This window comes from Oncorhynchus keta, chromosome 14 (assembly GCF_023373465.1).
Source record: "Oncorhynchus keta strain PuntledgeMale-10-30-2019 chromosome 14, Oket_V2, whole genome shotgun sequence".
Lineage (NCBI taxonomy): Eukaryota > Metazoa > Chordata > Actinopteri > Salmoniformes > Salmonidae > Oncorhynchus > Oncorhynchus keta.
The window spans coordinates 55,642,454-55,653,985 of NC_068434.1; the positions used below are offsets into that span (position 1 = coordinate 55,642,454).

At 40.5% G+C, this 11,532-nt stretch overlaps 1 protein-coding gene across 1 annotated transcript in view; it reads right to left on the reverse strand.

Moving 5' to 3' along the window:
- LOC118394121 (SH3 and multiple ankyrin repeat domains protein 2-like) overlaps positions 1-11,295 on the reverse strand; it is a 246,980-nt gene extending 235,685 nt beyond the window's left edge. Inside the window, exon 1 of the mRNA XM_052461929.1 lies at positions 11,030-11,295. The gene's annotated coding sequence lies outside the window, so the exon portion shown is untranslated. The remainder of the gene's footprint in view (positions 1-11,029) is intronic.
- Between the last annotated feature and the right edge of the window lie 237 nt (positions 11,296-11,532).

The window sequence follows — 11,532 nt, forward strand, 5'->3', positions numbered from 1 at the left end:
TTAGCATGAGGTTGTAATTAACAAGAACATTTCCCAGGACATAGACATATCTGATATTGTCAGAAAGCTTAAATTCTTGTTAATCTAACTGCACTGTCCAATTTACAGTAGCTATTACAGTGAAATATTACCATGCTATTGTTTGTGGAGAGTGCACAGTTTTGAACATAAAAAGTTATTAATAAACCAATTAGGCACATTTGGGCAGTCTTCATACAACATTTTGAACAGAAATGCAATGGTTCATCTGATCAGTCTAACACTTTGCACATACACTGATGTCATGTAGTGGCCATAAATCGAAATCGCACCAGGGCTGGAGTAATACATTATGACCTTTCTCTTGCATTTCAAAGATGACGGTACAAACAAAAATTAAATTTTAAGAGGTTTTAAAAGTAGTTCTTGTGCATACAGTTGTATTGTTTGTTTCACTTTGCAATCATTGGCAAGATCATAGCCTGGTTCCTCTCTAGGTTTCTTCCTAGGTTTTGGCCTTTCTATGGAGTTTTTTCTAGCCACCGTGCTTCTACACCTGCATTGCTTGCTGTTTGGGGTTTTAGGCTGGGTTTCTGTACAGCACTTTGAGATATCAGCTGATGTATGAAGGGCTATATAAATACATGTGATTTGATTTGATTTGATCATTTGTCATGAGTAAGGCACTCTGATCCTCCCTTGGTGGTGGTCAAAGAACCATGGAAAACTAGGCTTCAGTAAAGAGATTGCACCATCTGCCGCCAGCTAAACCAATCCAAATAAATCAATTACAGCATGGTTCAAGCCATGTTCCCCCAAGATTGACATTCAACTGATTCCTTATCTGATTCCTCATTAATGTTTAGTCAGAGTTTTGTTTCAATGGCACTAGAATGGGTTATTGTGCTGGAAGCCTCTCCAAATGTCTCTATTTAGACATTATCGCTCATCTGCTGCTGGTAAAATGTATGTGATAAGGCTGTCTAACAGAACACAGATGGTTTTCTTTTATGGAAGCCTTTTCAATATAATTCAGGTAGAGTCAGGCATTCCCCAGGGCAGCTGTCTAGGCCCCTTACTTTTTTCAATCTTTACTAATGACCTGCCTCTTGTGTGTCTATGTATGCTGATGACTCAACACTATACACATCAGCTACCACAGCAAGTGAAATCACTGCAACAGTTAACAAAGACCTGCAGTCAGTTTCAGAATGGATGGCAATAAATAAGTTAGTCCAAAAAATTCAAAACTAAAACCATTATATTTGGGACAAATCATTCACTGAACCCTAAACCTCAACTAAATATTGTAACGAATAATGTTGAAATTGAGCAAGTTGAGGAGACTAAACTGCTTGGAGTAACCCTGGATTTCATGGTAAAAACATATTTATGCAGTAGCTAAGATGTGGAGAGCACTGTCCATAATAAAGTGCTGCTCTGCCTTCACTACAACGCTATCAACGAAGGTCCTACAGGCCCTAGTTTGGTTGCACCTGGACTACTGTCCAGTTGTGTGGTCAGGTGCCACAAATATTACAATTGGCCAAGAACAGGCGGCAGGGCTGGCCCTTAAATGTACACAGAGAGCTAACATTAATAATATGCATGTCAATCTCAACTGGCTGGTAGAGGAGAGATTGATTTCATCACTACTTGTATTTGTGAGAAGTATTGACATGTTGAATGCACCGAGCTGTCCATTTGAACTACTTGCACACAGCTCAGACACCCATGCATACCACACAAGACATACCACCTCTGAGGCATACAGTATTACATAGAGCCATGACTACATGGAACTCTATTCCACATCAGGTAACTGATGCAAGCAGTATAATCAGATTTTAAAAAACAGATACAAATGTGCTGTATGGAACAGTGGGGAATGTGAAGAGACACACACCCAGGTACAGACACACGTAACACACACACGATAACATACGCATTATACACATGTACACAATATACACAAGAGTGTGTGGACACCCCTTCAAATGAGTGGTTTCGGCTATTTCAGCCAGACCCATTGCTGACAGGTGTATAAAATCGAGAACACAGCCATGCAATCTCCATAGACAAACATTGGCAGTAGAATGGCCTTACTGAAGAGCTCAGTAACCTTCAATGTGGAGGACATAGGATGACACTTTTCCAACAAGTTGATTCGTAAAAATGTCTGCCCTGTTAGAGCTGCCCTGGTCAATTGTAAGTGCAGTTATTGTGAAGTGGAAAAGTTTCGGAGCAACAACGGCTAATCTGTGAAGTGGTAGGCCACACAAAATCACTGGGTCAGAGACATGGGATCAATGGGTCAGAGACATGGGAGGAATTTGTCTATACAGTGAGCCTGAAATAGGATACCTGTTATTGCAAGGAATTCTAATTAGTCAACCACAGGCTAGGGCTGGGTTATAAACTACATCCTGTCCCTTTGTTCACTGGAGAGAACCACAGGAGAGAATCACTAGAGAGAATCTCTGAAGACAGGGAAGGAACGACCATCTACCTCTCAGCATAAAATCTATGATTTGAATAAACCTATTTTCCTCCCCCTGATTTGCTTTGGGTTTTGTGTTATTGAAGAATAACATCAACTGGTAACATTCTGTTCTTTCCCTCTCTCATCCCTCTTCCCCCAATCTGCCCTCTTCTTAGCAGTCATCTACATTGACACTAAAGACGTACTCGGGAGAAACATCAAATGAATAAATATGTAGTCCAGCCGAAACATTCTTGTGAGAACTAGAGAAGAGCATACAGATGATACTATTACGTATGCAATTGCCCCGATTGCTGACCTGGCTGTGACAAGGCTACAGTCTGATTTTGCAATTGTGCAAGAAGCCCTTACTGATTTAAAACTCGTACTTAATACGGGCAGAACTAAATATTTGTTGTTTTCAAGTTCTCGTAAGATTGTCTCAGATGGATTACATCTTTACTCATCGGATGGTTCTATAATCAAATGTGTCTGGTTTGTATGATTGTGTTTTGCATTTTTTTATTGATATGTATAATAACGTGTATTATGAACGTGTATTTGCAAACTTCAGATGTGCAGTAATGTTTTTTTTAAGACAGCAGTGGTTTCTTCCATGGTGTCCTCCCATGAACACCATTCTTGTTTAGTGTTTTATGTATCGTAGACTCGTCAACAGAGATGTTAGCATGTTCCAGAGATTTCTGTAAGTCTTTAGCTGACACTCCAGGATTCTCCTTAACCTCACTGAGCATTCTGCGCTGTGCTCTTGCAGTCATCTTTGCAGGACGGCCAGTCCTATGGAGAGTAGCAACAGTATAGACAATTTGTCTTACCGTGGACTGATGAACATCAAGGCTTTTAGAGATACTTTCGTGACCCTTTCCAGCTTTATACAAGTCAACAATTCTTAATCTTAGGACTTCTGAGCTCTATTTTGTTTGAGGCATGGTTTACATCAGGCAATGCTTCTTGTGAATAGCAAACTTACATTTTTGTGAGTGTTTTTTATAGGGCAGCTCTAACCAGCATCTCTAATCTCGTCTCATTGATTGGTCTCCAGGTTCACTGACTCCTGTCTTCAATTAGCTTTTGGAAAAGTCATTAGCCTAGGGGTTCACATACTTTTTCCAACCTACACTGAATGTTTAAATGATGTACTCAATATAGACAAGACAAATACAATCATTTGTGTGTTATTAGTTCAAGCACACCGTGTTTGTCGATTGTTGTGACTAAGATGAAGATCAGATCAAATTGTATGACTCATTTATGCAGAACTTCAGGTAAATCCAAAGGGTTCACATACGTTTTCTTGTCACTGTACTGTATTTTATACCATCCATTGCATCTTGCCTATGCCGCTCGGTCATCGCTCATCCATATATTTATATATACAGTATATATTCTTATTCCATCCCTTTACTTAGTGTTGTGAGTATTAGGTAGTTGTTGTGGAATTCTTAGATTAAGGTTAGGTATTACTGCACTGTCAGAACTAGAAGCACCAGCATTTCACTACACTCGCAATAACATCTGCTAACCATGTGTATGTGACCAACAAAACTTGAATTGATTTGAAATACCAACTGATTTGAACTCAATCCTCCTCGGTATGACAATATGTAGCATCAGGAAGATGGCCTAACTCTCCTTATCTTCCGGATGCTTTATTATTCTCACAAGACCATTATTGACTAATGGATCCTGAATGGTCCCTTTATTGGAGGCAACTTAGGGCTTATAAGACACAGCCTCACAGCCTATACAAGATGGCCTGGAATCCAGCACCTGTTTTTCTGTACAATGTATCATGAAAACACGTCATGTTTGGCAATCGGCATGACAAAGGGCGACAAGGAGTGGAATGATAACTCAGACTGGTGCCCAGGCTATATACAAGAAGTGATGATGATGAAACACATCAGAGAAACATAATGGGGAAGAGACAAGCTGGGTCCAAATCCAGAGCCATTAACGAGGGGTATTTAGTTGTGAAGTGTGTGACAAATGAAAGGAGGGGTAGGAAGAAGCCAACAAATTGACAGTGCAGACAAAGCTAGCAGGTGTAGACTGGAAAATTGCTAGGAGGTCATTTTCTATGTACAACAGATTGTAAAAGTATTCACACCCCTTGGCATTTTTCCGATTTTGTTGCCTTACAACCTGGAATTAAAATAGATTTTTTGGGGGGGGTTGTATCATTTGATTTACAAAACATGCATACCACCTTGAAGATGCAAATATTTTTTTTTATTGTGGAACAAACAAGAAATAAGACAAAAAACAGAACTTGAGTGTGTTTTTTGTCAATACTTTGTTGAGCCACCTTTTGCAGCAATTACAGCTGCAAGTCTCTTGGGGTATGTCTCAATTAGCTTGGCACATCCAGCCACTGGGATTTTTGCCCATTCTTCAAGGCAAAACAGCTCCAGCTCCTTCAAGTTGGATGGGTTCCACCGGTGTACAGCAATCTTTAAGTCATACCACAGATTCTCAATTGGATTGAGGTCTGGGCTTTGACTCTGCCATTCCAAGACATTTACATGTGTCCCTTTAAACCACTCAAGTGTTGCTTTGGCAGTATGCTTAGGGTCATTGTCCTGCTGGAAGGTGGTCCTCTGTCCCAGTCTCAAATCTCTGGAAGACTGAAACAGGTTTCCCCTCAAGAATTTCCATATATTCAGCACCATTCATCATTCCTTCAATTCTGACCAGTTTCCCAGTCCCTGCCGATGAAACACAGGGTGTTGTTCTCAGGTGATGAGAGGTGTTAGGTTTGCGTCTGTCACGTTCTGACCCTAGTTATTGTGTTAATTGTTTGTTTTAGTTGGTCAGGACGTGAGTTGGGTGGGCATTCTATGTTTTCTGTATCTAGGTTGTTTTTCTGTGTTTGGCCTAGTATGGTTCTCAATCAGAGGCAGGTGTAGTTAGTTGTCTCTGATTGAGAATCATACTTAGGTAGCCTGGGTTTCACTGTTGTTTTGTGGGTGATTGTTTCCGTGTCTGTATTTGTTTCACCACACAGGACTGTTTCGGTTTTCACATTTATTGTTTTGTATTTTTGTAGTGTGCTCGGTTATCGTCTATATTAAAAGATGTTTAACACTAACCACGCTGCATTTTGGTCCTTCTCTCCTTCAGAGGAAGAAAACCGTTACAGCGCCAGACATAGCGTTTTACTTGATGGCCAAAAAGCTACATTTTAGTCTCATCTGACCAGAGTACCTTCTTCCATATGTTTGAGGAGTCTTCCACATGCCTTTTGGCAAACACCAAACGTGTTGGCTTTTTTTCTGGCCACTCTTCCGTAAAGATCAGCTCTGTGGAGTGTACGGCTTAAAGTGGTCCTATGGACAGATACTTCAATCTCCGCTGTGGAGCTTTGCAGCTCCTTCAGGGTTATCTTTGGTCTCTTTGTTGCCCCTCTAATTAATGCCCTCCTTGCCTGGTCCATGAGTTTTGGTGGGCGTTCCTCTCTTGGCAGGTTTGTTGTGGTGCCATATTCTTGACATTTTTTAATAATGGATTTAACAGTGCTCTGTTGGGATGTTCAAAGTTTTTGATATTTTTGTATAACTCAACCCTGATCAGTACTTCTCCACAACTTTGTCCCTGACCTGTTTGGAGAGCCCCTTGGTCTTCATGGTGCCGCTTGCTTGGTGGTGCCCCTTGCTTAGTGGTGTTGCAGACTCTGGGGCCTTTCAGAACAGGTGTATATATATATATATATACTGAGATCATGTGACACTTAAATAAAGTCCACGTGTGTGCAATCTAACTAACTATGTGACTTCTGAAGATAATTGGTTGCACCAGATCTATTTAGGGGCTTCATAGCAAAGGCGGTGAATACATATGCACCCACCACTTTTCCATGTATATTTAAAAAAAAAAAAAAATTTAAACAAGTTATTTTTTCCACTTCACTTCACCAATTTAGACAATTTTGTCTACGTCCATACTTTCGCAAGGCACTGTGAATTAGGAGGAGGCCCTCCCACATATGTTTGTGTAAATTACAGACAGGTACAAATCATTGATGATCTCCTGTAATAATAGGCCAGTCACAGATCACATAAACTGTTTGAGAGAGAAGGTGGGAATGGGATAGGCACACACACACACAGAGGCACAGTGCTCTCAAGTTCTCATGAGTGAGATTGAAAGAGTGAAGAAATGAACATCAACAACTGGGTTGTGGCACACAGCTTAATTGAGCCATTAAAAAAAAGTTAAAGGACTGAGCAACAGCAGCAAATTGACGAGTGAACAGCAGCAGGCAGCTATATAACCTAATTGGTTTTCAATGCTCTCGCCGTGTGTGTGTGTGTGTGTGTGTGTGTGTGTGTGTGTGTGTGTGTGTGTGTGTGTGTGTGTGTGCAGTAGCAGTGCATGGGTAAAATAACTGGGGAAACCAAGCCACCACCCCAACCCCCCAAAAAGTCCGTATTACAACTGATGTATTGTGATTATTCCGTTGTTTGCTCTATAACCTGTTCATTTATATGCCCTGCGAACGTGATATACTGGCATCTTCAGTAAATAGTACCCGCAAAACAACCATCTTAACGTCAACAGTGAAGAGGCGACTCCGGGCTGCTGGCCTTCTAGCCAGAGTTCCTCTGTCCAGTGTCTGTGTTCTTTTGCCCATCTTAATCTTTTCTTCTTATTGGCCAGTCTTGTGAGGCATCTGTTTCTCAAACTAGACACTCTAATGTACTTGTCCTCTTGATCAGTAGTGCACCGGGGCCTCCCACTCCTCTTTCTATTCTGGTTAGAGTCAGTTTGCGCAGTTCTGTGAAGGGAGTAGTACACAGCATTGTACGGGATCTTCAGTTTCTTGGCAATTCCTGGCATGGAATAGCCTTCATTTCTCAGAACAAGAATAGATTGACGAGTTTCAGAAGAAAGGTCTTTGTTTCTGGCCATTTTGAGCCTGTAATCTAACTGCTGATGCACCAGATACTCAACTGGTCTAAAGAAGGCCAGTTTTATTGCTTCTTTAATCAGAACAATAGTTTTCAGCTGTGCTAACATAATTGCAAAAGCATTTTCTAATGATCAATTAGCCTTAAAATGGTAAACTTGGATTAGCTAACACAACGTTCCATTGGAAGACAGTAGTGATGGTTGTTGATTATGGGCCTCTGTTTGCCTATGTAGATATTTCATAAAACAAATATGTTTAAAAATCATCCGTTTCCAGCTACAATAGTCATTTACAACATTAACAATGTCTACACTGTATTTCTGATCAATGTTATGTTATTTTAATGGGCAAAAAAATGTGCTTTTCTTTCAAAAACAAGGACATTTCTAAGTGACCCCAAACATTTGAACGGTAGTGTATGTTATAGGCCTAAATGCCGAGACAATAAGAAGACACCGTGGCAGAATAAATTCAACCACAGCTTTGTTTAATCACAAAACTGGATAGCATTCTCTGTCCAGAGAAGACCACAAAGGATATTGCGTGTACAGTAAAAGACAGAGTTACATGACCTACAGCATGGAAAAGCAAGTTCATGTTTCTGACATTTTCGTGCCACTAAACAACTATCGATTTAGAACCACAGAGTTACCGCAAGTCGCAAAGGCAACAGGGGCTGCCTCCACTATTCCAGCACCATTTCAACTTCAACATCATCAAATAATCTATGCTTAGTCTAATACAGTGACAACACAAAAATACCAAAAACAATTCAGTCCAATCAACGCAAGCTACATATGATGTCCTTAGTTCTGATTTATGTGTGCTTGCACATTATGCGAGTACAAAAACATGCCAATGCTTTCCTCCTCTTTTTCATGTTGACGAAACAGTCTATCACTCATACAGAACATGCTTTTATTTTTTGTTGTCCTAGGCAACCTGGCTAAAATGCTTCCTTGCCTAACTTCCATTCAAGGATAACGATAGCTAGTTAACATTAGCCTTCTACATCTAGCTACATATTGAACGCCCATCCTCTCAGGCCAGGTGCATAACAATGTATGAATGAATGGCTTTTGGATTATCCAAACTCAGTAACGTAGTCTGATTACATTCAGTTACTTTTAAATTACTTTCCCCTTAAGAGGCATTAGAAGAAGACAAAAATGTATGTTACCAATTGAACCACATCTATTGCAGGATAAATCAATGTAACAATGTACGCAGCTGGCCATATGTGGATGTAAACTTTTACTTCAAGGGTTAGTTATGTAGGCTTCTTCTAACCCATCGCTTTCTACTACATATAATAATATGATTAAATTATCTTCACATTAAAAACCGAAGTCTGTCAGAATTCCATTCATTCCAATAAATCTTATACCCCTTGATCTTCAAGAATAGGACTCTGAAATATGGAAGTATAGATTAGCCATTGTTTAACCTAAGCCTGACCCAAAAACTACAGACGTATTAGCCAGTCTGTTGTTTATGATTGTGTTGTTATGGAGGACTGATTGGGCTCATTGATTCGAGTTGAAAAATAAATGCTGCACTCATGGAATGGCATGCTTTGAGCACTACTGAAAAGTGCTATTTACATGTGAAAAACGAATGCCATATGCTGCATTTGCTATAGGCCTACTGTTTACCATTTTGTTGGTGACACTTTGATATCTTGATAATATACAGCTGTTTGAAGGGAAAATCCACAGATAAAACAATAACAAAATGGTCGCCCCGCCTCTGTTTTGGTAAAAAGCTGAGGGATGGGCCTGGATAGACAGAGCTATGGATGCAAGGACTGACCATGCATGATATAAAAATGATATATATAATTTATAAGTCCAAAAATGGATGGAGCAACTACAAATTGCCCCTTTAAGTCTATCAAAAGTGTGCTAGTTTGAGCATGTGTCCATTTGGCCTATGGATTAATTGATTTTATCAGCATGAATTAGATTGAGCAATAAAAGCCCCACTTTTATTCCATAGGCTGGGATCCCCACTATGCAGCTGTTGCAAGAGCGCATTTTTCACTGGCTGTCCACTGGTATCAAAAACAGTGATTTACAGGCAGCTTAAACCTCTTGAAAATCAACCATTATTGGGTTCAAATACACAAACATCCACAACAAGGCGCAAATAGGCGCAAATAGCTAAATGAGAGAGCAGCAGTGTGATTCACATCAACGCCCTATGTAGATATCAATAATAAGTGATATCTGTATCGCCATAGACTACACGACTGCTGTCATCCTTACCTCCAAGCGTTGGATAATCTTTGGATGCCGACAGCAGTCGCACCATTGGAAGACATAGCTTGGACTGTAGCCTACAAAAGCCTATTCTTGCTCTTTTCCGGCGATTGATCAAACACATTTGGTGTCATGATGATCGTCTCTGACTTGTGGTCAGACTCACTCAGGTGGAACAAACTTAAACATGCTCCTTTTTTCAATGCTGATTTGAACGTCAATGAGAAAACAGAGAAGTGTCAAATACTTTTTTTTCGCAAACATCCTTTGTGAATTTAAAAGTAATCCAAGAAGTAATCCAATTTTTCTGTATCTGATTACAGTATCTGTATCTGATTACAATATATTTGCTAGTAACATAACAGATTACAGTTACCGTTTTTTTTGTAATCCCTTACATGTAATGGATTACAGTTACTTACCAACCCTGATTAATGATTGGGTCAGAATCGCTGTTATAATCATTGGCCAGTACGAAGAACTTAATAAAACCACAAGTCCAAATCCCTATCTACATCCATGGCTAATTTAGAAAAAGGGACAATTTTATCTAGCAAGCTAGCCACCTGAGGACGACAACACAACAACACAGAAACAAATCTATTTATTTTTTTGGTCAATGATGTATGTGCCTTGACCATTCACAGTTGAGCTCGCTCAGTTTAGCTCAATGCTGATTGGCAAATGTTTATAATTTTTTCATCAAGGGAGGCCAAATGCTCACTGGTTTCCCTTACCTTCAATACTATGGCAGCAACAATGTCATCCTCGTTTGGACCAGACAGCATCAGATAGATGGCCTACACATAGAGAGACAGAGGGGTTTCCCTCGCCTGGATGCTTTCTCCAGTGAGATACATTAAGCCTCTTGTGAATTGAAGGGAAATTATGAAACACAGAGGAAAGATACATTATTTGATGTATTTTTATTTTTTTCTTGGTCATTTTTTTTTGTGAAGCCTGGATTCCCTAGGCATCCATGAATGCACGCCACTGTATGTGTGTGTGTGTCTGTGTGTATCACTGTCAAAGTTGCATACAGGCGGAGAATGAATTGTGAATAGGACTTGTGACTGAAAATATACTGCAAGTGCACCCTCCCTGTCTTAGAATCAACCTCTGAATAAACAGTGCATTCCCGTTGCCTAATTAACTCGAAATGCACAAATTAGGCTACGTCAAGATGACAAATGCCTATTGCCTAACCCGTTACTTCTCCATTAGACAATCACCATTATCCCTGTTGGGATTCTACTCCATACCCGCGACGAATAACTGGAGAACACCTGTCCACTGCACAAACAGCGAGTGCTCAGTGTTTACCAAAAGAGATAGGCTAAACTTTAAAAAAGTAAAAAAACAAAAGAGTCTTACCTTGAAGGTTTTACCCGGTCCTTTAAGGAACAATGTTTTATTCCGTTTCACCTCCGCCCACAATCCTCAATACTGGCGGGGAAACTTCTTCTCAAAAGTCGGTGTTGCTCTGTGGACGTTGGCTGAAAGTGGGAACGAGGAGGAGGAGGATGAAGGGACGGGAGTGTTCGAGCTTGTGCTCCCAGAGAGGAACTCTGACGCGTGATGTAATTCAATACGCGGCGAGAGACACCAAGCGCTGCTTTTACGCTCAAGCAAGCAGATGAGGATAGGTTGGCACCTAAAGCGAAAGAGAGCGAGAGACTGGAGAGACTGAGAGAGAGAGAGAGAGAGAGAGAGACTGAGAGAGAGAGGAGAGACTGAGAGAGAGACTGAGAGAGAGAGAGAGAGAGAGAGAGAGAGAGAGAGAGAGAGAGAGAGAGAGAATTCGATAAAGGAACGTGCACCTGACAACCGGTATAATGTTCATGTTGGCAGGCGCCAGTTAACGACTGTTAGCTGTT